The 24712-nt window shown below is 37.3% G+C and overlaps 1 long non-coding RNA gene across 1 annotated transcript in view; it reads left to right on the top strand.

Annotated features, from left to right (window-relative positions):
- Window positions 1-2524: 2524 nt before the first annotated feature.
- Window positions 2525-24712, top strand: part of LOC145524680 (uncharacterized) — a 51738-nt gene continuing 29550 nt past the window's right edge. Inside the window, exons 1-3 of the long non-coding RNA XR_014067762.1 lie at window positions 2525-2575; window positions 6441-6596; window positions 10539-10619. This is a non-coding gene — a long non-coding RNA (uncharacterized LOC145524680). The remainder of the gene's footprint in view (window positions 2576-6440; window positions 6597-10538; window positions 10620-24712) is intronic.

Below are 24712 nucleotides of genomic sequence, written 5' to 3'. Positions count from 1 at the left end.
ATCACGTGCAATATTACTAATGGTGTAGGTGAGACACAGTGACTGCTGAGCTGGTTGCCAGCTGAAAGTAACTATTTCACTCCTGGGTGAGAGTGTGGCAGACCATGCTGCTGCTGCTGCTAAGTCGCGTCAGTCGTGTCCGACTCTGTGTGACCCCATAGACGGCAGCCCACCAGGCTCCCCTGTCCCTGGGATTCTCCAGGCAAGAATGCTGGAGTTGGTTGCCATTTCCTCCTCCAGTGCATGAAAGTGAAAAGTGAAAGTGAAGTCGCTCAGTCGTGTCCGACTCTTCGCGACCCCATGGGCTGCAGCCTACCAGGCTCCTCTGTCCATGGGGTTTCCCAGGCAAGAGTACTGGAGTGGGGTGCTGTTGCCTTCTCCGAAGTGGCAGACCATAAGTTTATCCAAATGACGTTGAAATTAGGTGAAATCACTTTTAACAAAATAATTACAACTTCCTAGTCATTCTATTGATCTCCTCTGAGCAACATACATGTACATACACAAAGCATACCCAAATTACATATATGTAATTGCCAAAATTTGTTATGTTGGTAATATGCAGAGTCTACTTCAAATTACTACAAAGTGCAAAAAGGATTATTCAACAGAGAGACTTTTTTTTTTTTTTTAATTTTTAGAAAAAATTACCCAGAAAATGTTACCCAGCAGTTCAATTTGTCCTTAGCAGGTATGCTGTGGTATTTAACTGTAGGGCAAGCCCTTGACAAATGTTCTGTAAAATTTAGATCAATGTGCAAAATTTATTTTTTCAACTTAATATAACTGACAGGGTGCTTCCCTCATAGCTCAGTTGGTAAAGAATCCGCCTGCAATGCTGGAGACCCTGCTTTGATTCCTGGATCGGGAAGATCCGCTAGAGAAGGGATAGGGTATCCACTCCAGTATTCTCGGGCTTCCCTTGTGGCTCAGCTGGTAAAGAATTCGCCTCCAATGTGGGAGACCTGGGTTTGATCCCTGAGTTGGGAAGATCCCCTGGAGAAGGGAAAGGCTAACCACTCCAGTATTCTAGCCTGGAGAATCCCATGGGTTCCAAAGAGTCACATGCAACTGAGCAACTTTCACTTTCACTATAACTGACAATATCTGTCATACAGAATATCGATCTTTGCAGTCCCTGTCACACAAGGTATCTCACAACCAATGAGGAAGGAACACAAGACAAGTAGAAGCTGACACCCTAGTGGTAAAGATAGACTACTTTACTGAAAGATGTGAACATTTTTAAGGGGAGCTTGAGAATAATAAGGAAATTTATTCAAACAGAGGCACAATATGGAAGTACAGATAAGTAAGTTATGTGATGCTTGAAGAGCTTTGGTAGACACTGAGAGATATTGTTATTTTTTACAGTGATTATATCATAATAACTTAATTTGTTTGCTGCTGACTTGGGTCTTTAACACCTTCAAGTGGGTGCTGCCACAAATTCTAGAATTAGAAAGTATGTCATGACACCCAAAATGTTGATGACATCAGCCTTTTAACATTTAGGATTAAGGCATAATTTACTCTTATCTGTCAAGAGCCTCAATAAGGAAAGGTGAAGAAAAAAGGTCTGTCAATTAGTGCACCACTTGAAGCACGGTAATTACTCCCTGGTTAATGTATTAACATATGTGTTCTGTACTGAGACCATCTGAGTTCAAATTTCACAAGAATATCCAAACTCTCAGTGGCTTAACATAATAAAAGTGTATTTCTCACTCTTTCATAGTCTGATGACGGTAGGCAGTGAGGTGGGAGTCTCTTCTGTGAAACTTAATTCAAAGATTTAGTTATTCTTTTTTATATCTTTGCCATCCCGATGGACTCTGAGGACTCTGCTGGATGGTTTCTCTTAAACCAAGAAACCAAGTGGGGACTGGCTACCCACTTCGGTATTCTTGGCCAGAGAATTCCATGGACAGAGGAGCCTGGCAGGCTACACTCCTTGCGGTTGCAAAGAGTCAGACACAACTGAGTGACTAACACGCGCAGAAGAAACAAGGGACAGAAGAGAGAGTACACAAGAATCCTGTGAGAACAGGTCATAGCTAGAAGCTAATATATGACCTCTATACTTATTCCTTTGGTCAGATCTCAGTCATATGTGTCTACCTAACTGCAAAAGAGTCTGAGAAATGCAGCTTAGCTATGTGGCAAGGAGAGAAAAGGTAAAAAGATTTGTTTGCACCCATGTGGGCTTCCCCCGTGGCTCAGCTGGTAAAGAATCTGTCTGCAGTGTGGGAGACTTGGGTTCAATCTCTGGGTTGGGAAGATCCCCTGGAGAAGGCAACGGCTATCCATTCCAGTATTCTGGCCTGGAGAATTCCATGAACTGTTATAGCCCCTGGGGTTGCAAAGAGTCAGACATGACTGAGTGACTTTCACTTTCACGTATGGTCTCTGTTTCAAGTGGAGTATGACCACGTCCATAGAACAATGAGATATAGAATTTTGGGATTAAAACATTCTGTACTCTGAACTGGTCAGAATTTTGATAATTTGTGGCTAGCTTTCCATTCAGATGGATGCTAACAACCCAGAAAGGGCCATGAGGAAACCTACCAGGGTAAGGAGAGGCAAACACAAGTACAACAAACATAAAGAGCTGAACAGACTGAGGGTTCTTAGCACTGGGAGAAGAAAACTAGAAAGGCTGACATATAGAAGAGGTTATGGATTTCATACATGGGGCTTTTAATTCTGAAATTATAAACAATGGATAAAAATTCCTGAAAGATAGGTTTGATTAGAGCTGTATAAAAATAAAAGATTTATAAAGGCTGAACTACTGTTTGGGGGCTTATAAAGTTCTACATTATTGCATGTTGGAATTAATCATCAAATTATATTGTGAAGGTGGTACTAGATAAAACATTTGACCAATCAATCTCATGACTTTTCTAAGCCTGAAATTCTAAATTCTGCGGTTGATTTTTAAACTGTTGTTTCTTGCTGTAAATCTTGACCAAGGAAGATTGCAACTCACATCTTCCCAACCCTTCAAATCTGAAAATTATTTAAACACATTATCCCCTACCTTGTACCATTTATTTAACATTACCATAAAGATGTCCCATTTTATTTGAAATGTTTTAAAGTTATTTTAAAATGTCAGCCAAATCATTATCCTTTCTTTAATTTTATATTTGGAATAACAGAAGGAAGGACTTGGCTTCCTATAATAAAGAATCGCCCTATGTCATTTCAAGAGGCAATTATTTGTGGGCTGGCTGTCATTATTCTGCAACTGGATATTTAGTGCTTTCTGTATTATGGGAGAGACTAGAGAACCCACAATGACCTGGCAACATTCAGGGTGATCGTTGCCTCAATGAAGTTGTCTTTAATCCAGCAGCTAGCTGTCTCCTAAAATCTTTCTAACTGCTTGACTTTTCAAGGTTTGATTCCATATCCCCAAATCTTATACTTTGGAAAGTTTCTGATAAACTTTTTATCCCCAAGGTATTGCATTATCTTTGTGAAATTGAATATTGATCCCTTTCACTCAGACAATTTTGAAGTCAAGGGCAATTCTGAGCCTTGGGTTCTGGTTTAAAGACACAGTATATAATTTTACGTGTTGTCTTCATGGACATTCTCCAGTGGATTTAGACTCTGTAATCAGTGCATCTAGTTTGCAGTAAGCTGTGGAGAATGGTCATTTGTCGTATATCATATAAAGTCTCATGTACTAAAGAGTTTCTGAGAAGGCAAATCAGAATGGGTTGAATCTTTAACTTTATTTAGTCATTAGAAATTCTTAGACTATGACCAACCTTCCAATTAATATCAAATATTTTTAGTTCCCTTTCAGGATTTAAATCTCCAAAATTAGAACAAAATGGGTTGTACTGGTTAAAGCTAAAGCTTAAAGGGTCTAGTGCTACATTTTCCATTAATGCAGAATGTGGTGTTTTAAACTGGTAAGGCGAGGTGGGGGCAGGGAGCACTAAATTTTACATTGTAATTGTGGTTGAGTTCTGATTTTTTTTGAATGTTATACAACCCTGAAATTATTGGTAAGATCTAAGGGGAAAGGTATCTCTTGTACATATTGTAGAAAACCTACAGCATAGCCTACGGAGCAAATTTTCAGTCTGTATAAACAACTCTAATGGCAGCCATCTCACAGCTTCCAAGGTAGCTCATTACTGTGTCAGACAACTGAAGTTTCAGCAGGCTATTCTTACATTAAACCAAATTCTACTGTAGCTAGTTCTGTTCCCTAAGGCCACATAAGATAGTCTATAATTTTCTATCCAACTAATAGATTTGCAGGAATTGAAAGGCTGTAATTAATGTAGATAAGTGCAATTTATTTAAAATAGTTACTGCATTATGAATTAATTATGATAACCTATTAAAGAGTTTTTAAAAAGCTGGACAGAAAAATAGCTTGAAAACATCTTGCAGCTTGTAGCATGGTGGAGTTGCATCTTCTGTAAGCTCTAAAGGCAGTTCACATATTAAATTCATAGATAATATGAATGTTATATTTCTTTTGAGGAGTTAAATAACAAAATCTGGGTATAACTACTTATGTTAAACAAGGGTAATTTTTCTTTTACTGTTAATATACTTTCTTTACTACACTAAAGATTCATTGTTTTTTAAATCTTTCTCTTTCTCACTCTCTCTCCCTGCCTTCCCCTCTTTTTATCATTATTTTCTGAGTTAAAGCTCACTCTTTTCCTTCCATGTTTGACCTGCAATCCAAATCAGAAATTTTGCCTCTCCCTTTAGTTTACATTCTGAATTCATAAGTGAATAAATGATTCAAGAAATGAGTCCCATGAAGGTCCAGAAGTTTGACTTCATAGCAAGAGTTCTTTTACTTTTCCTCTTTTTATTTTGTCCCAGGATAGTTTGTCTTTTTACCCCAAATATGGTAACGTGGCAAGTCATGTATGTGTCTTCCCTTTTAAGATCACCGACCTATTCTGAATCTCCAGTAATAAGTCCCCAGTTGCCAGAGTCCCTGTAGTGGAAAACCACTTGCTGTGAAGCCTTTTGAGATGAACACTTTCAGAATTTTGACTACAACTCATACTCATTGGACTCTAGACACACCTGCCTGCAGTTGCAGAATCAGCTTGTGTAGGTGGTTTAAGTCACTGCTTGACCATCTGCTTCTAGTAGGTACAGATTCTTCAATGTGTTAAATGTGTTTGATCTTTGTGGTACAAATCGTGAATTTATAGTGTATAAAAACCATTTGAATTATGTGGTGACTCAGCCTCAAGAAGTCTGAATGATTTTTGTTCTTATCAAACTTGAAAAATTAACATGCAAGAGACCATCATCTGCCTGCTACGATAGTCTATGATCATTAGGCTTTTTGTTTGAAAAGGACAATAAAATGTGAGATTTCTCACATAAAATGATATCTCTTATAAACTTTAAGACTTTTTTTACACGGTTTCTTCCCAAATAAAAGTTCAGGCCAAAGAGTTGATATTAATACCAATTGAAAAATGTTTAATCTGTGTCTCTGTGTGGTGGCCAGTATTTTACTGATATGCTTATACAAAATATATTGCTGTAACCTTGTATAGTACATTACATGATAATCAAATTGAGATTTCCTTCCGGGGACACTGTCTCCCAAGACATTTTATGTACCCTGTCAAGACTTTTAAGCACTGACATTTCATATTTATCTGGAAGAGTGATACTTCCAATTCTGCTTACTCTTATATTTGAGAATTTACTGCAGCTCATGTAGAGCAGTTGATTGTCATCAAACATCTTGCAAAAGAATTGATGTGAAAGTTAGAGGGCAGGGCACAGAGAAAGATGGATCAATGTGGCTCTGAAAGAGAGACAATGAAAATAACTCCTGTTAAAATTTTCGGCATCTTCTTTAATAAAGAAATTGCAACTGGTTAAATATGTATATATACTTTAGAGCTCTTTTTATCACCCATGCAAAAAGAAATTCAGTCTTAAAATAAAGATAAGAAGTTAATAAATTCTAAGCCCAGAAACCAACCCCAAGCCATCTTGATCCATTAGTAGCTTAAATTATGATATTATGACACTCTTTGAGCATCAAAGGCTCCAAGTAATACAAAATAACCCTCATGAAAGTGGACTGTAGAAGAGGAAAATTATATTCACATCTAGATACCAGGGCAAAGATAGGTCATAAACCAAGATGGTTTCAGAGCTCAAAGATCTAAAGGCAGGATTAGTTGCTAACCTTTAAGTTTTTAATGTATAGAAGATTTTTGCCATTTATTAATGCTATCAAAAATTAAGTGGCTCTTTTATCTGGATGCAATTTAAAACTGCTAAAAGTATTTCCATGTTGATAAACTGGCACAGGCATTCTTAAGATCAAGTATTTATACTCTCAAATTATATCAATGTTTATTTGTGGGTACGTCAAGGCTGCATATTGAAACCTTGCTTATTTAACTTATATGCAGAGTACATCATGAGAAATGCTAGGCTGGATGAAGCACAAGCTGGAATCAAGATTGCCGCGAGAAATACCAATAACCTCAGATATGCAGATGACACCATCCTTATGGCAGAAAGCGAAGAATAACTAAAGAGCCTGTTGATGAAAGTGAAAGAGGAGAGTGAAAAAGCTGTCTTAAGACTCAATATTCAAAAAATGAAGATCATGGCATCTGGTGCCATCACTTCATGGTTAATAGATGAAGAAACAATGAAAACGGTGACAGACTTTATTTTCTTGGGCTCCAACATCTGCAGATGGTGACTGCAGTCATGAAATTAAAAGAATGTTTGCTCCTTGAAAGAAAAGCTATGACAAATCTAGACAGCATATTAAAAAGCAGAGACATGGCTTTGCTTACAAATGTCCGTCTAGTCAAAGCTGTGGTTTTTCCAGTAGTCATGTATGTATGTGAGAGCTGGGCCATAAAGAAAGCTGAGCACTGATGAATTGATTGTTTTGAACTGTGGTATTGGAGAGGACTCTTGAGTCCCTTGGATTGCAAGGAGATCAATCCAGTCAATCCTAAAGGAAATCAGTCCTGAATATTTATTGGAAGGACTGATGCTGAAGCTCCAATACTTTGGTCACCTGATGTGATGAGCTGACTCATTAGAATAGACCCTGTTGCTGAGAAAGAGTGAAGGCAGGAGGAGAAGGGGATGACAGAAGATGAGGTAGTTGAATGGGATCACCAACTTGATGGACATGAGTTTGAGCAAGTTCCAGGAGTTGGTGATGGACAGGGAAGCATGCCATATTACAGTTCATGAGCTCACAAAGAGTCAGACACAACTGAATAACTGAACTGAACTGAACTTTAATTTTATTATAAAATAGATTTCCTTGGCATCCATTATGGAAAATTTCAAATGTACAAAAGTAGACAGAAAATCTAGCTTCATCAATTATTAGTTCCTTGAGCAATCTTGTTTCACTTACAACTCATTTTCTATTTGTCCTATTCCCTTTGGCCTCTCACTTGGTCAATTGAATTATTTTGAAGAAAATTCTTTCAAGCATTTTTTGCTTGTCTGTTTGTAAAGAGCAAATTGTCTTTTAAGTAAGGCTATTATGAGCTTCACAAGTGGTGCAGTGGTAAAGAACTTGCCTGTCAATGAAGGAGACTCAAGATACTCATGTAAAATCCCTGGATCAGGGATATCTCTTGGAGAAGGAAATGGCAACTCACTGCAGTACTCTTGCCAGGAAAATTCCATGGACAGAGGAGCCGGGTGGGCTACAGTCCATGGGGTTGCAAAGAGTCGGACATGACAGCAAATGCAAGCACACATTATATAAGTCTGATCTTTATAGATTTTTTAAAAATACATACGTTTCTTAAAATAGTTTTACAGCGATCAGCTCTAGTTTAACACCTGTCCCAGACTAAGGCAATAGTTGTCAAAAATGTCCTTTTTCAATCAGTGAATAAGCAAATAAAAATTTGGCAGATGTGAGAAATTCTCCTCAGAGCAAACACTGAGGTGAACTTCATCAACAGATTAATCAGGAGTCATAAATACTGGTGAGAGTTAAAATATGAAGATGTGATCAAGATGAGGGCATTTTAAAAATTAAGATATCTTGGAAGAGTTCATAAATAAAGCTCTCTATTTAATTTTGAGAAAACGCAAAAAAATTACAGTTATGATGCCCATCATATTCTATTGGCAGTAATGTTGTAGAGAAACAGTCTGGCCCCAGAAACAAGAGGCAATTAATGAATCTAATGGGAATCAGGACCTGCTGAAGTCTCACCTTCAGTCTTTGGTTAATCTGCTGCTTGGAACCTACCTGTTCTTTAATTTTCTCTGGAAAACGAGTGATGCTGCTGCTACTTATATATCCATGCACACTTAAAAGAGAATGGGGTCTTACTCTATAAAAGTACTCTAGGTACTTTATAACTCACAAAGTACATTCATTTCATTTTCCAAACAAGCCTGAACAAGTAAGGCCTGTATGTTTCCCTCTGTGACTAAGGCAGCTGAGGCTGAGAAAGTATGCTATTTACCAAAGGTCAACAAGGAGGAGGGCTGCAGGGCCACTACTTGAATTCCCCACCTTCCTACTCTGATTCAAGGCTTAGGATAGCGCACTGCTGCTGTTGCTACTGTGGAAAAGTGGTAGATAGGCTCTATCTGCCATAGAAAGACAGCGAAGCCATGGTTTTTACATCTGTCAGCCGCTCTACAGTTTCTGTTCAGTCCCAGAAGACCAACTTGTTACATTTTGAAAGGTCTAGTGTCAGCCACACATAGGAGCAGAATCACTCTACCAAAATGAGAAATTCTCCTCTAGAATGTACAAATAGGATCTTGGCAGGACAGCAACTAAAAAGGAAAGGAGAAAAAGCCTTCAGACCACAGGCATGTTGCAAAATTAAGGTGGCATCTAAGAAACACTTTGAGATTTGTTGGGACTTGAGCATGATTCCTCACTGAAGCATTTTATAGAAGAGAGTACCAGATTGCTCAGTCCTGATTATAGATAAATCAAGATTATAAAAGGCCATGACAGAAGCCTATATCTTTTTCTTTTACTGAAAAAAAAAAAGTTTCCCTAAAATGTAATAAAAATATCCATGTCTATAGATAACGGCCAATTCTTGAGTAGGGGGTGAGGGTTGGGTGCAACATAGCCATGTTTTCTCGTTTGTCACTCCTTATCTATGTGCTTGGTTTAGCATTTATGTATGCAGACAAAATACAGTGCTTATGCAGATAAGCTTGAAATAAAGGAGCAAGGCACACCAAAGTTTGAGAGACAGCTTAATATTAAAGAGAAAATACTGTATTCAGAGTCCTCTTCTAGCTCTGATTCTAGCCCCATTTCTGCTTTTACTGTATGACTTGGGTTATTCAATTCAACTCATCCGATTTTCATAGTATCCAAACTATATTAGATACTAAAGGGGTAAAACTGTGACTAACCACCATCAGACGGATCTTACAATTGAATAAGAAAATGAAGGCAATTACAGAAACGACTTTAATAGAGGTGGATTAAGGTAAGTGCACTGCAAGAGGTACTAAGAGAGAGAGATGCAGTTCTAATGCAGATAAGCTCACTTTGAATGGTTTTTCAGGAAAAGTTTTGTAGTAGGCAGAATTTTGGCCACATGACCTTCTTTCCCCTGCCCCACCCCTGAGTCATGCCATGTGAATATGCTATATTATATGAACATAAGGAACTTTTGTAGATGTAATTAAGGTTACTAATCAATTGGCATTAATTTGGGGAGATTATTTTGGGTTATTCTGATGGGCCTGTTGTAAACACATGTGCTCTTAAAAGTGGAGCTCTCTGCCCCATGAGGGCAGGAGAGGAAATCAGAAAAATGAAGCAGAAAGGAAGGCAAATAGATTCAAAGTGTGACCCAGCTTTGCTGGGGGTGGGTACATGAAAATCATGAAGCTGAGTGCCTTCTGGGAGCAAATATCAACACCTCAAGGAAATAAATCCTACCAACTACCTGAACAAACTTGGAAGTGAATTCTTCAAGGACTGCAGTGATAAACACAACACTGCTAACTCCTTGATGTTGGCCTAATGAAACCTGGAACAGAGGATCCAGTTGATCTATACAAGACTTTGGACCCATAGAACTGTGAAGTTAAAATTTTGCTTGGTTTTAAGCCTCTAAATATGTTGTAACTTTTTGTGGCAGAACAGAAAACTAGTACCGGCTTCATGGATATAGACTTTGATATATGGTTAGGATAACAAACAAAAAAAAGAGAGATTAAGAGGCAGCATCCCAGGCAGAGGGTGGAGGATAGGTAATAGCACAAAGGCAGAATAATTCAAGTGTGATACAAAATCAATTCAGTTTGTCTCATAAAACTGAATCTCACAGCTTCAGTTATCTCACCCATAAGTGAGTTATAAACAGTATTCTTTGGAGGCCTGGAAAGTCCAAGAAAGGCCTCAGATGAAACTGGAAGAGGGGGGCACTATTCAAGGAAAGAATCTTGTTGATTTATTTGAGACCAATACACTTCTCACTCTTCTAATATCTTAACCATTAATGTTTCACTTTTATCCATTCTCTATACAGGGCTCAACAGAGTGTCATTCGAAGAGAGGATTCGGCAGCTTAAAAGTTTTAGAAACCACTAAACTTGGCAATTCCTTCCAGGTCAGCAATCTACAGCTATTTCTTGGACATGTTATGAGCATCAAATTAGATAACAATGAAATGTTCTAGTTTCACGTTACTGTGTTTTCCTACGGTGATGCATATTGAAATAAGCCTGGCCCAGAGAATTACCATCAGGATTGGCATTGTTGTTAGAAATAAACACGATCTAGTAAAAGTATAAGGATTTCAATACAATAAAACTCCCTCCCCCTTCTTTTTTAATAGTTTATAATGTCTGTTCAGGGTCAAAGAGAAAAAAAATACTGTTCTATTCAGTACTGTCATTCAGGACCCAAATTAACTGAAGCTTTGCTGTCTTCAATGTGTGTGTACTCGTTCACTTAGTCATGTCGACTTTTTGCAAAAACAGGTACTGTAGCCCACCAGGCTCCTCTTTTTATGGAATTTTCCAGGCAAGAGTACTTAGGTGGGTTGCGATTTCCTAGTCCAGGGGATCTTCTGACCCAGTGATGGAACCCATGTCTTCATTGGCAGGCTGGCTCTTTACCACTACACCACCTGGGAAGCCCACTCTCTTCAGTATGTGACAACTAAGTCTTCTCAGGTTATCGTTATTGTCAATCTAGCCAAAGGGAGGGGAAAAGAGCAGGGAGAAAAATTTGAGGGAACTTTTATCATTCAGGATAGGACGTAGTACCTATAATGTCTATTTTCATTTCATTAGAGAGCGTATGACCTGATTACATGGCAGGCTGGGACATGGAGTAGTACCAGTGGGAAAATGACAGGTGCCATGGACGGTATGCAGTTCAATATTTAGACCAATGCCTGTCTCTGCCTCAGGGTCATGTTGAAACATATGCCTCCAGGATAGGCCAAAAGTACTGTTTTTTACAACAGCAAAAATCTATGAGGTTGTTGAGTAGAGGGTGTGTATAGGTGGAAGGACAAGAGTGAGTTCAATGGTGGTAGCAGAGAGAAGAAAAGATAGCAGTAAGAGAAAGGTACTAGGATTTTCTCACATATTTTAGGAAACCTAAATTTTTCTGCTTGTGCTAAGATTTTGTGATATTTCACAATAGCAGAGAAATAGTCAAGAATCCTAAATAAATTCCAGGGCCACAGGTGGGCACAGACCTCAAAAGAACTAGAAGCAGTACAGGTACCTGAGGCTTTATGAAACTGGAAAGAGCATCTGTATGGGAGCTTCAAGATGTACACATGCTGCAAAGGCAATGAGATCTAAAAAGAGAGATCTTAAATTTTCACCATTACAAAAGAAGTGAAGGACAATAAGAGTTTGGAACTTGAAGGCAAAGACAAAAGAATTTTATGAAGGTCATATTTGGATAAGAGAATTGCTGTTTAATGTATTCTTTACTATACAATAAACTTGTTAGTATGACTCTGTGCCAAGGGTGCTTTCAAGATATGTTTGACATGAAAATAAAGGATATGACTCTTTTTTATGATGCATGTATCTTACAACTAACAGTAAGAGGTTCATGGAAAACATCATACATCCTTCTCATGAAAGAGATAGTTATCATGAGGTAAGAAACAAAACCAGGTGTCTAGTGGGTTACTGATGAGTGAAATGGAAGGGAACCTGCAAATTGTGTTTTTAAAGACTTGAAAGCTCTTGTGTAGAAGAGGAACTACATTTGCTCTTTAGAACACAAAAGGTAGAGCCACCAAGAAAGAGTGGAAATTGAGAGGAATTGAGTATGTTGTTTTACAAACAAACTTCTCTTTGTGTTTCAAAGATAGAGGGAAGCCTTAGGAGAAAACTTACACTCTCGGTAAGCAGAAGATTGCAGGCAAATTCTAGTTGACCATTTGGAAGGAATGAGGCAGAGAGGGGAGATGGATATTAGGGTACAGATAGTTTTAAATGCTTTAAGGTTCCTTCAAATCTTAAAATTATCACTTCATGACAGAAATATACAAAAACAAAATTCATGCAGGCCTTAAAAATAATGCAGGTGTGCTGGGTCATATTTCTCTTTTGTGGACCAAGTGTTTTGTTTTGTTTGATTTTTCTTTTTACTTTTTTAAAAGTTTGTGCAAAGATGATCCAATATAAATCAACCTACTTTAATGACATTAGACACTATAAATCTGTTGCTTAATCCTTACTTAAGAGAGAAAAAATATATTTTCTGTAGAGAGTAGAGATATTCCTACAGGCATTTACTTAGTTCTAAAACTCCCAAGAAATCGAGGTGAGGGAAGTTATTAATATACCTACTTTATAGACAGGATATAAAGCATAAAGCTATTTGCTTAAGGCAAGACACCAAGTCAGTGGAGGAAAGAGAAAATATCTCACCTCTGACTCTGTTTTGGTGTTCTGAGTCCTCATAGCAGCTGAATCTTAAAAATGTGACTTTTATGTTGATTAGTGTTATTTTAAACTATGAGTTCAGAATTATTGGCCTGAAGCTTCAAACTAAAGAAAACAAAAATAAAGACAACTTTCACTGTCCAGGGAAAGAAAATTTTTAAAGAAAATGGAAATTGGAACTTCCCAACAACAAAAAAATTCTTTGTCATATATAGAATATTGATTAAAGACATCATCTTTGCTTTGTTATTCTATAATACTAAACAGCGTTTTCAAAAAGTTTTTAACTCACGTTTATTTCAGAAGTTCAGGGAGCTTGTGTAGCATTTTTATTTTTATGCAACTAGCTCTGCTTCTGCTGAGTTTTCAACTTCTGCTGCTGCTAACCTAGTTTAAAGCATCATCTATCCCCTGAACTATTGCACTACTTTCTTAAAGAAACAAGACCAACCCTTCAATATTCTATCCATGAGTAATTGCCTGGAGAAACATTCTAAATTATAGACTGGGATATGTCACTTTGTCCAAGAAGCTTGAATGCCCTTCTGCTAAATACAAAGCTCCTACTAAATACAAGGTAAGTCCAAATTCCTTAGCTTAATATTAAGCTCAACAAGTTGGTACCAAGTACCTTTAAAAAATCTTTTCTTCCAGTAATTTCTTACACCTTCTTATGCCTTCATAGTCCAGTTATATGAGGGCACTTAATACCCATTTTAAATAGTTATTTTAAATATATATTTTTTCTGAAAGCCCTCTATTTTCACACTACAAGCTTCATATATGCTTCACCAATTTCTTCTGTATGCATCAAGCTTGATTCAAATCTAAAGTCTTCTTGTAAGCTGTCCACGGACCATTAAGTAGCCATGAAATCGTCTTTCTTCCTTTTATTTCCATTATATGTTATAATCAGCATCATAGATAATCTATTACTGATTACTTTGTTTTCAGCTCAGTTTAGCTCAGTCGCTCAGTCGTGTCCGACTCTGCAACCCCATGAACCGCAGCACGCCAGGCCTCCCTGTCCATCATCAACTCCCAAAGTCCACCCAAACCCAAGTCCAATGAGTCGGTGATGCCATCCAACCATCTCATCCTCTGTCGTCCCCTTCTCCTCCTGCCTTCAATCTTTCCCAACATCAGAGTTTTTTCAAATGAGTCAGGTCTTCTCATCAGGTGGTCAACGTATTGGAGTTTCAGCTTCAGCATCAGTCCTACCAGTGAATATTCAGGGCTGATTTCCTTTAGGATGGACTGGTTCAATCTCCTTGCAGTCCAAGGGACTCTCAAGAGTCTTCTCCAACACCACAGTTCAAAAGCCTCAATTCTTTGGCACTCAGCTTTCTTTATATTCCAGCTCTCACATCCACACATGACCCTTGGAAAAACCATAGCCTTGACTAGATGCACCTTTGTTGACAAAGTAATGTCTCTACTTGTCAATATGCTGTCTAGGTTGGTCATAACTTTCCTTCCAAGGAGTAAGCATCTTTTAATTTCATGGCTGCAATCACCATCTGCAGTGATTTTGGAGCCCAGAAAAATAAAGTCAGCCACTGTTTCCATCGTTTCTGCATTTATTTGCCATGAAGTGATGGGACTGAATGCCATGATCTTTGTTTTCTGAATGTTGAGCTTTAAGCCAACTTTTTCACTCTCCTCTTTCACTTTCATCAAGAAGCTCTTTAGTTCTTCTTCGCTTTCTGCCATAAGGATGGTGTCATCTGCATATCTGAGGTTATTGATATTTCTCCTGGCAATCTTGATTCCAGCTTGTGCTTCCTCCAGCCCAGTGTTTCTCATGTTGTACTCTGCATATAAGTTAAATAAGCAGGGTGACAATATACAGCCTTGACGTACTCCTTTTCCTATTTGGAACCAGTCTGTTGTTCCATGTCCAGGTGTAACTGTTGCTTCCTGATCCGCATACAGATTTCTCAAGAGGCAGGTCAGGTGGTCTGGTATTCCCATCTCTTTCAGAATTTTCCACAGTTTATTGTGATCCACACAGTCAAAGTCTTTGGCATAGTCAATAAAGCAGAAATAGATTTAGAGTCATTTATACAAATGTCACTGACTCAATGGACATGAGTTTGAGCAAACTCCAAGAGATAGTGAAGGACAGGAAAGCCTGGCATGCTACAGTTCATGGGGTCACAGAGTTGGACATGACTGAGTGACTGAACAGCAACAATGTAAGTATCCGTGGCTTTCTATCAGTCAGTGTCCAGTCAAGAAAATGTAAAACACATCAATTTTTTAACAGAAAAAATGTACATAAAAAGTTGGTTATTGAGTATTAGAAGATTAAAAAGACAAAACGAAAAACATTGGGATAATAAAGAGCTATTTCTTTCTGGAAGAAGCAACCATTCTTGGAAATTAGGTTAAAGAAAGGAAAGAGGTAGGTGTTTTTAAAACTCTACGACTTGGAGGAGGTTCTTCAGAGGTGGGACCTAGTCTTCTTTTGAGAAGTTGCTGCTCAGTTGTGCTGGGACCTCAAGATCTCAGAGGAGAGAATGTGATGCTGCCACTCAAACCTGGGAAGAGGGGCACACTCTGACTACTGCTGCTATTTCTAAGGGAGCACAATGAGATCAGTTCTGGAGTGAAGAGAGAAAACTAGAAAATGTCTATCAACTGCCACTGCCAGAATTAAACAGATGCTGCTGGCATGTGTGGACAGGAACAGAGAACAGCATGCTGTGGGACTCAGCTCCTCATTTTTTTCTAGCACTCCTCATTAGCAGATCTATCATGAAGGCATTTAGGCAAAGCAGAAATGTGACTTGCACAGCCCAGTGAAAGCATCACAAAGAAAGCACAGAAGGGTGGGGTTGACACTGAGAGGCAAAGTAGCATAAACCAACACATTTTCACAAGGTTTTGCATTTCCACAGGACCAAATCATGTCTTGATATCCGTATGTCTCCTGTTGAGCATATCATAGTATTTACCATGTAGTAGAAAATCAATAAATATTTTATTTGAAATCTACATAAGTTCTTGATTATCTGAGAGTCACAGATATATCAAATGTAAAATTTAAAAAATCCAGTACCTTCTAGAACTAAAAGGTAGAGTGATAAATAAATTATGTAAAGAATTGAGATTTTTTAATGAAATTTTACACTTAGATTTTCTGTTATGTTATAGTCAGGAGACCATTGCAGATAAATACAATAGACCTTTCATAGTGTTAAGGATACACTGGTTTTCCAGGGGAAAAAGATTAGAAGAGCATTCCACTGTGTTACTAGGCCTTTTTCTTGATGTTGTCTGCAATCTGTTATAAGTATGAAAAAATGTCAGCTGTTCTGGGTATGGAAAAATAAAAGAGATGTCTCTGAAATGAAATAGAGATAATAACTCTGAGCAAATAAGAATGAGATATTTAGAAGTTGGGATGAAGTAGGTTAAATATCTTAAGCATACATTTCCGGGCTTCCCTGTTGGCTCAGTGGTAAAGAATCTGCCTGCAAGACAGGAGTTGTAGTAGATATGGATTGTATTCCTGGGTCAGGAAGATCTCCTGGAGGAGGGCATGGCAACCCACTCACCCACTCCAGTATTCTTACTTGGAGAGTCCTATGGACAGAGGATCCTGGTGGGCTCCATCCATAGCGTCGGAAAGAGTCAGAGATGACTGAAGTGACTTAGCATGCATGCACATACATCTCTAGACGTGAAATTAATCTTATATCTCAGGAGCTAATCTGGGCTAATAAGACATTGTAGATAACATGGAATTGAGATGCGGAGTATCATCTAAAGAACAAGAGATCTAAGTAAATTAAACCTCCATAACTGTATCTTTTGATAAAAAAATACTTCTCCATATTTAAGCAGAGCATGAGAGATATTTCCTATAAAGTACCATTTATTATGGCAAAGTGTATGATATATTTGCCATCTCAGGCATTCAGAAAAAAAGAGAGAGATGGAAACAAAGTGAGAAAAAACTTGTGTGTGTACACATATGAATGGTAAATATTTGGTACCGAGTAATGCAATTTCATACATTAATATTCCTAAATTCTTCAATAAGATCAATACAGAAAACATCTTTATTTCTCTTTCCTGAACTTCCATGTACTTTACAAATAAATAATCCAAAAAATCCCTACATACAAAATTGGCTAGCAATAAAATAACTGAACATTTATGAAGTCTTTAATGCTAGTCATTTGAGACAAGTCCTATACAAAATTATTCATTTTTCACAACATTCCCATGATGAAAGTACTATTATGTTATAAGGTAAATATCTGGTGCATAAAGATACTGTGTTAATAATTAATAAATAGACAAATCACTAAATTCCCATTATACAGATGATATTCTAAGCTATGAAGGAAAAGTTGCTCCATGTTCTTTTATTTAACATGTTCTCAGGATTTAGGTGCTGTTTAAAGAAAAACAATTATCAGTTTCTGAGATGAAGGTTTGGTATGATTAAAATAGTTAATGTTTAAAATCACATGTTCACTGTAGAAAGACAATTTTCTCTCTTTGAGATAATGTGTTGCAGAATAGTAGTAGCAACGGTCTTCACATTAAGAATGGCAGTATTATAAAGTATTCAGTATATTCAGTATAGAAAGACAACCAGTATAGTAAGAAAATCACTGCATCTTATTTCTCACTTGATTAAGGCAAGCCATGTCTATTTCTAAGAATGATTTTAGCTTATCTACAGAAAAAAGGAGGATGACAATAAAAAGCTTATATTTCTCTATGTGATTTAATACATTAATGAGATTAATCTCATAAGTATGTTTTTAAAGTCACTTTTCTGACCATTTATCTCTTTTCCCCTTGCTCCGTCTATGGTTCTAAGCTATGTATGTCAAACTCCTAACCACTCATATAGATCTTATTCAGAGCCCACCTCTTTCAAGAAAAGGTTTTTTCTTGGTTCATTAGCCCCAATAGGTATATATTTCCTGTGAATGCTTATTGCCTTTCAACTCTGACTTTTGGGGGGTGCATTTTGCCATCTTCTTGTATAATGAATAACTGGAATTGAAGCTCAATTAGGAGCCAATTCAATTCCTGAATGGCTTAAACTGTCTTCCAGAAAGAAATGTAAATTATACCTGGAGGAAGATAACATAATTCAGAGCTTTATTAATTTTTAAAATTTTATCCACATTTTCTAGCACTCTATCAAAAATAATCAGCTACACAGAACTGACTAAAAATCAAGAGAAAATAACAATGAGAAGAAATGCATGAGAAATTTAGATTTTAGAAAATCAGAACTATACTTTAAAATTACTTTTATGTTAATTAATGTTTATAAATTTTCATAAATTAAAGAGCTAGTCATGAGAGTTGAGTAAAAAGTATAAAAAATGAATTATTCAGAAATTCTGTTGTACGCATTACTTAAAATATAATGATTTGATGCTCCATGCATGAACATACTAATGTATTATGCTCAGCTGATAAAAAGAATTTGGGATGTGGAAGATAAGATTGTAGAAATATCTGGACTAAAGCATGGAGAGACAAAGGAAATGATGCAAAATACAGAACAAATCCAAAGATAAATGGGACATGGGGAAGAGGTTCATACAAGATTGAAGATAAAGAGAGGAAAAAAATAGAGAGTAGGTAGGGCCATGAATTTTTCAGAATTAATAAAAATTATATTAAGCTTAAGATGTAAGCAGTAGAACCTTAGAAGAATAAATACAAAGAAAATCACACTTAAGTATATCATAGTAAAACTTCTGAAAACTAAATACAAAAATAAAACCTTACAGCAGCCAGGGACAAGAAAGTTGGAATCAAAAGAACTGCAGAACTTTACAAATGATTTTAAACAATAACAATGAAAATCAGAAGTCAGTGGAATGACATATTTAATGGCTAAAAGAACATACCTGCCAAACTACAATTATTTACCTGATGGAAAATCCTTTAAAAAATGAAGGTGATATCAAATGTATTTTCAAACAAGCAAGAATTCAACACCAAAAGACTACACGAAGCAATAAGATTCATAAATCATTATGAAAAGAATGGATTAGTCAATAAATGGTGTAGTTTGTTATTCATAAAGTTTATGGGAATCTTTACTTCAGACCATATACAGAAATAAATTTCAGATGATTAAAGACCTAATGTGAGAAAAAAATCTTTAATTTTTTAGGAGAAATATGGGGCAGCATTTCTCTGCAACTGCATGACAGGAAAGATGTCTCAAGCACAGATCCTCAAAATAAGATAAATATGTTTATAATAATAGTAAACCTTTCTATGAATAAAAATTCTCCATAAATAAGTAAGGCTACAATAAATCATATATTGGAAGAAAATATGTATATTGCACTTAACTGATAAAACTAGTATTCAATGCATATCAATAATTTCTATAAAGCTATAGGAAAAAAGAAAAACTTCTCAGTAGAAAAATCAAAAGAATAAATAGAAAAGCAATTCAAAAGCAAATAAATCTGAGTTAGCTAAAGCAAATAAACAAAAGAGAACTAAAAAATGCCCAAGTTTATGAGAAATCAAGAAAATTTAGTTTAAAACAGTAAGGTATGAAGGACTTCTGCTTCTACTCAAGATGGAATAATAAAGGTTGGGTTTACTTTCTCATGCAACAAGTGAAAAAAACAGACAAAACATATGATACTTCAGTATAAGGACTGAATATAAGCCAATGAAGGACATTAAACCCTTTGAGATGGGAGCCACGGGAGCTACTTCTCAAGTGTATTGACTTGAGAAAGTTTCTAGGTCTTCTTGTAGTGATGAAAAACCTAGGTGTAGCAGTAGAATAGTTGTCCTCAAAGATGTCCATTTCCTAATCCACTGAATCTGTGTGGATATATTAACTTACAAGCAAAGGATCTTTGTAGATGTTGATTAAATAAAGAACTTTAATATGGGAAGATAATCCTGGATTATCTAGATGAGCCAAATCTAATCACGTGAGTCTTAAAATCAGAGAAATTTTCCCAGTTCTGTTCTGAGATAGAAGGAGATGTAACTATGGAAAAATGGCTAAAGAAATAGAGATATAATACTGTTAGCTTTAAAGATGGAAGAACGGGACATAATCCAAGGAATTTGGGCATTCCCTACAAACTGGAAGTCAGGGAGAGGGTTCTCCCCTGGAGCAACCTGAAAGGAACTCAGCCTTACTGACTCCTTGGTTTTAGCACAGTAACACTCATGTTGAACTTATAACCTACAGAACTGTTAGATTATAAATTTGTGTTGCTTTAAGTTACCAAGTTTGTGGATATTCGCTTTAGTAGCATTTTTTTTTTTTCTTTTTTTGCTAAGTCGCTTTAGTCGTGTCCAACTCTTTGCTACCCTGTGGACTGTAGCCTGCCAGGCTCCTCTGTCCATGGGATTCTCCAGACAAGAATATTGGAGTAGACTGCTGCACCCTCTTCCAGGGGATCTTCCTGACCCAGGGATTGAACTGACTCTCATGTCGCCTGCATTGGCAGGCAGGTTCTTTACCACTAGAGCCTGGGAAGCCCATGGTAGCAACAGGAAATTAATAAGCCAGAAGGAGCCTCTCAGACTTCCTGAGAGTCTAGGAAGACCAAGGTAGCTAAACTTCCTAAATAGGAGAAAGCTGCACACACAGAGATTTACAGATCTCTGCAGAGAGTCCCCTTATGCATTCAGCTGAGAATTGATCTGTGCATATATTTAAGAAAAATATTTGAGGTTGAGGAAACAGCCACAGGATTGAAGGGAATAATATCCAGCGTTCAACACAGCTGTGAATACTGCTATCTCTCACCAGCTAGAATGGAAATTCTACAGGACATTAGGTAGAATATACAGGTGGATCTTACTTTAATAATGGGTAATTAATAGCTAAAATGAGCACTGCTCAGAGTGGTATAATATCACTTGAAGTTAGACAGTGATAGGTTAAAGATGTAAACTGTGAATCCATAAGCAATCACTAATTTAAGAGATGCAGAATATATAAGAAAGTGGAGAGGAAAATGAATTACAAGAAATAATTAATTGAAAAGAAGTCTGAAATGAGAAAATGCTAAAAAAAAAAAAAGATGGCACAGACAGAAAACAAGGATCAGTTTATTGATTTAACTGTAAATATATAAATGAACACATTAAATGAAAATGGACTAAACACCTCAACTAAAAGGCAAAAACTGTCAGATTGGAAGAAAAAGCAGAATCCAACCATAAACTGCCTACAAGAAATACATGTCACATTTAAAGACATAAGCAAAAAGTTAGAAAAAGATATGCTGGCACTAATCAAGAGAAAGCTGGGATGACTATATTAATATAAAACTGGATTATATATAAAGGTATATTACCAGGAAGAGAAAATTATTCAATAATAATACGTAAGCAAATTTATCAAGATAATAAATCTGAACTCCACTAATAGAGCTTCCAGATAAAGGAAGCATATGACAGAATTACAAGGAGAAACATAAAAATCCAGAGTTACAGTTTAAGATTTCAATACCCCTCTGAATAACTCACAAATACAACGGAACAAATAATCATATAGAAGGTCAAAAAAAGTTCTTCAAACTACTTGACTAAAAATTTGAAACAAACTTTTAGCAAATCAAATCCAAAACAAATATAAGTTAAAACACATAACAATAAAATGGTTTTCTGCCAAAATGCAGTTTGTTTAATATTTGAAAATGAATCTGTTTTAAACCATATTTGTAGCCTAAAGAGTAAAACACTCTTAATAATCTCAAAAAATGCAGAAAAAGTGTCTAACAAAATCAAATATCATTCTACAATTTTGGAATAAAAGTATAGCGCAAAGAGCTAACTCAACAGGCCTTAGTTGCTCAGCTCAGTTAAGTTCAGTTCAGTCGCTCATTCGTGTCTGACTCTTTGCGACCGCATGAATTGCAGAACACCAGGCCTCCCTGTCCATCATCAACTCAAGGAATCTACCCAAACTCATGTCCACTGAGTCTGTGATGCCACCCAACCATCTCACCCTCTGTCGTCCCCTTCTTCTCCTGCCCTCAATCTTTCCCAGCTTCAGGGTCTTTTCAAATCAGCCAGCTCTTCGCATCATGTGGCCAAAGATTTGGAGTTTCAGCTTCAACATCACTCCTTCAAATTAACACCCAGGACTGATCTCCTTTAGGATGGACTGGTTAGATCTCCTAGCAGTCCAAAGGACTTTCAAGAGTCTTCTCCAACACCACAGTTCAAAAGCATCAATTTTTCGGTGCTCAGCTTTTTTATAGTCCATCTCTCATATCCATACATGACCATTGGAAAAACCAAAGCCTTGACTAGATGGACCTTTGTTGACAAAGTAATGTCTCTGCTTTTTAAAATGCTGTCCAGGTTGGTCCTAACTTTCCTTCCAAGGAGTAAGCGTCTTTTAATTTCATGCTTGCAACAACCATCTACAGTGATCTTGGAGGCCAAAAAAGAAAATTAAGTCAGCCACTGTTTCCACTGTTTCCCCATCTATTTCCCATGAAGTGATGGGATCAGATGCCATGATCTTAGTGTTTTGGATGTTGAGCTTTAAGCCAACTTTTTCACTCTCCTCTTTCACTTTCATCAAGAGGCTCTTTAGGTCTTCTTCACTTTCTGCCATAAGGGTGGTGTCATCTGCATATCTGAGGTTATTGATATTTCTCCCAGCAATCTTGATTCCAGCTTGTGCTTCATCCAGCCCACCATTCCTCATGATGTACTCTGCATATAAGTTAAATAAGCAGGGTGACAATATGCAGCCTTGACGTACTCCTTTTCCTATTTGGAGCCAGTCTGTTGTTCCATGTCCAGGTCTAACTGTTGCTTCATGACCTGCATATAGGTTTCTCAATAGGCAGGTCAGGTGGTCTGGTATGCCCATCTCTTTCAGAGTTTTCCACAGTTTATTGTGATCCACACAGTCAAAGGCTCTGGCATAGTCAATAAAGCAGAAATAGATGTCTTTCTGGAACTCCCTTGCTTTTTCAATGACCCCCAGATGTTGGCATTTGATCTCTGGTTCCTCTGCCTTTTCTAAATCCAGCTTGAACATCTGGAAGTTCTTGATTCTTGTATTATTGAAGCCTGGCTTATAGGATTTTGAGCACGAACTTGCTAGCGTTTGAAATGGCTGTGATTGTGCAGTAGTTTGAACATTCTTTGGCATTTCTCTTCTTTGGGATTGGAATGAAAACGGACCTTTTCCAGTCCTGTGGCCACTGCTGAGTTTTCCAAATCTGCTGGCATACTGAGTACAGCACTTTCATAGCATCATCCTTTAGGATTTGAAATAGCTTAACTGAAATTCCATTACCTCCACTAGCTTTGTTAGTAGTGATGCTTCCTAAGGCCCACTTGACTTCACAGTCCAGGATGTCTGGCTCTAGGTGAGTGATCACACCATCGTGATTATCTGGGTCATGAAGATCTTTTTTGGACAGTTCTTCTGTGAATTCTTGCCATCTCTTCTTAATATCTTCTGCTTCTGTTAGGTCCATACCATTTCTGTCCTTTATTGAGCCCATCTTTGCATGAAATGTTCCTTTGGTATCTCTAATTTTCTCGAAGAGATCTCTAGTCTTTCCCATTCTATTGCTTTCCTCTATTTCTTTGCATTGATCACTGAGGAAGGCTTTCTAACCTCTCCTTGCTATTCTTTGGAACTCTGCATTCAAATGAGTATTTAGTTCCTTTTCTCCTTTGCTTTTCTCTTCTCTTCTTCTCTCAGCTATTTTAAGGCCTCCTCAGACAGCCTTTTTGCTTTTTTGCATTTCTTTTTCTTGGGGATGGTCTTGATCCCTGTCTCCTGTACAATGTCATGAACTTCTGTCCATAGTTCATCAGGCACTCTGTCTATCAGATCTAGTCCCTTAAATCTATTTCTCACTTCCACTGTATAATCATAAGGGATTTTGTTCAGATCATCCCTGAATGGTCTAGTGGTTTTCCCCACTTTTTTCAATTTAAGTCTGAATTTGGTAATAAGGAGTTCATGATCTGAGCCACAGTCAGCTCCCAGTCTTGTTTTTGCTGACTGTATAGAGCTTCTCCATCTTTGGCTGCAAAGAATATCATCAATCTGATTTCGATGTTGACCATCTGGTAATGTCCATGTGTAGAGTCTTCTCTTGTGTTGCTAGAAGTGGGTGTTTGCTATGACCAGTGCGTTCTCTTGGCAGAACTCTATTAGCCTTTGCCCTGCTTCATTCTGTACTCCAAGGCCAAATTTGCCTGTTACTCCAGCAAATTTTCCTGTTAATCCTGTTTCTTGACTTCCTACTTTTGCATTCCAGTCCCCTATATTGAAAAGGACATCTTTTTGGGGTGTTAGTTCAAAAAGGTGTTGTAGGTCTTCATAGAACCGTTCAACTTCAGCTTCTTTAGCATTACTGGTCAGGACATAGACTTGGAACAGTGATATTGAATGGTTTGCCTCGGAAACGAACAGAGATCATTCTGTCATTTTTGAGATTGCATCCAAGTACTGCATTTCGGACTCTTTTGTTGACCATGATGGCTACTCCATTTCTTCTAAGGGATTCCTGTCCACAGTAGTAGATATAATGGTCATCTGAGTTAAATTCACCCATTCCAGTCCATCTTAGTTCACTGATTCCTAGAATGTCGACATTCACTCTTACCATCTCCTGTTTGACCACTTCCAATTTGCCTTGATTCATGGACCTAACATTCCAGGTTCCTATGAAATATTGCTCTTTACAGCATTGGACCTTGTTTCTATCACCAATCACATCCACAACTGGGTGTTGTTTTTTCTTTGGCTCCGTCTGTTCATTCT

The sequence above is a fragment of the Giraffa tippelskirchi genome, chromosome 2 (assembly GCF_054371585.1).
Source record: "Giraffa tippelskirchi isolate mGirTip1 chromosome 2, T2T-mGirTip1v1.2.pri, whole genome shotgun sequence".
In the NCBI taxonomy this organism is placed as follows: Eukaryota; Metazoa; Chordata; class Mammalia; order Artiodactyla; family Giraffidae; genus Giraffa; species Giraffa tippelskirchi.
This window is presented reverse-complemented; position numbering and strand designations above follow the sequence as displayed.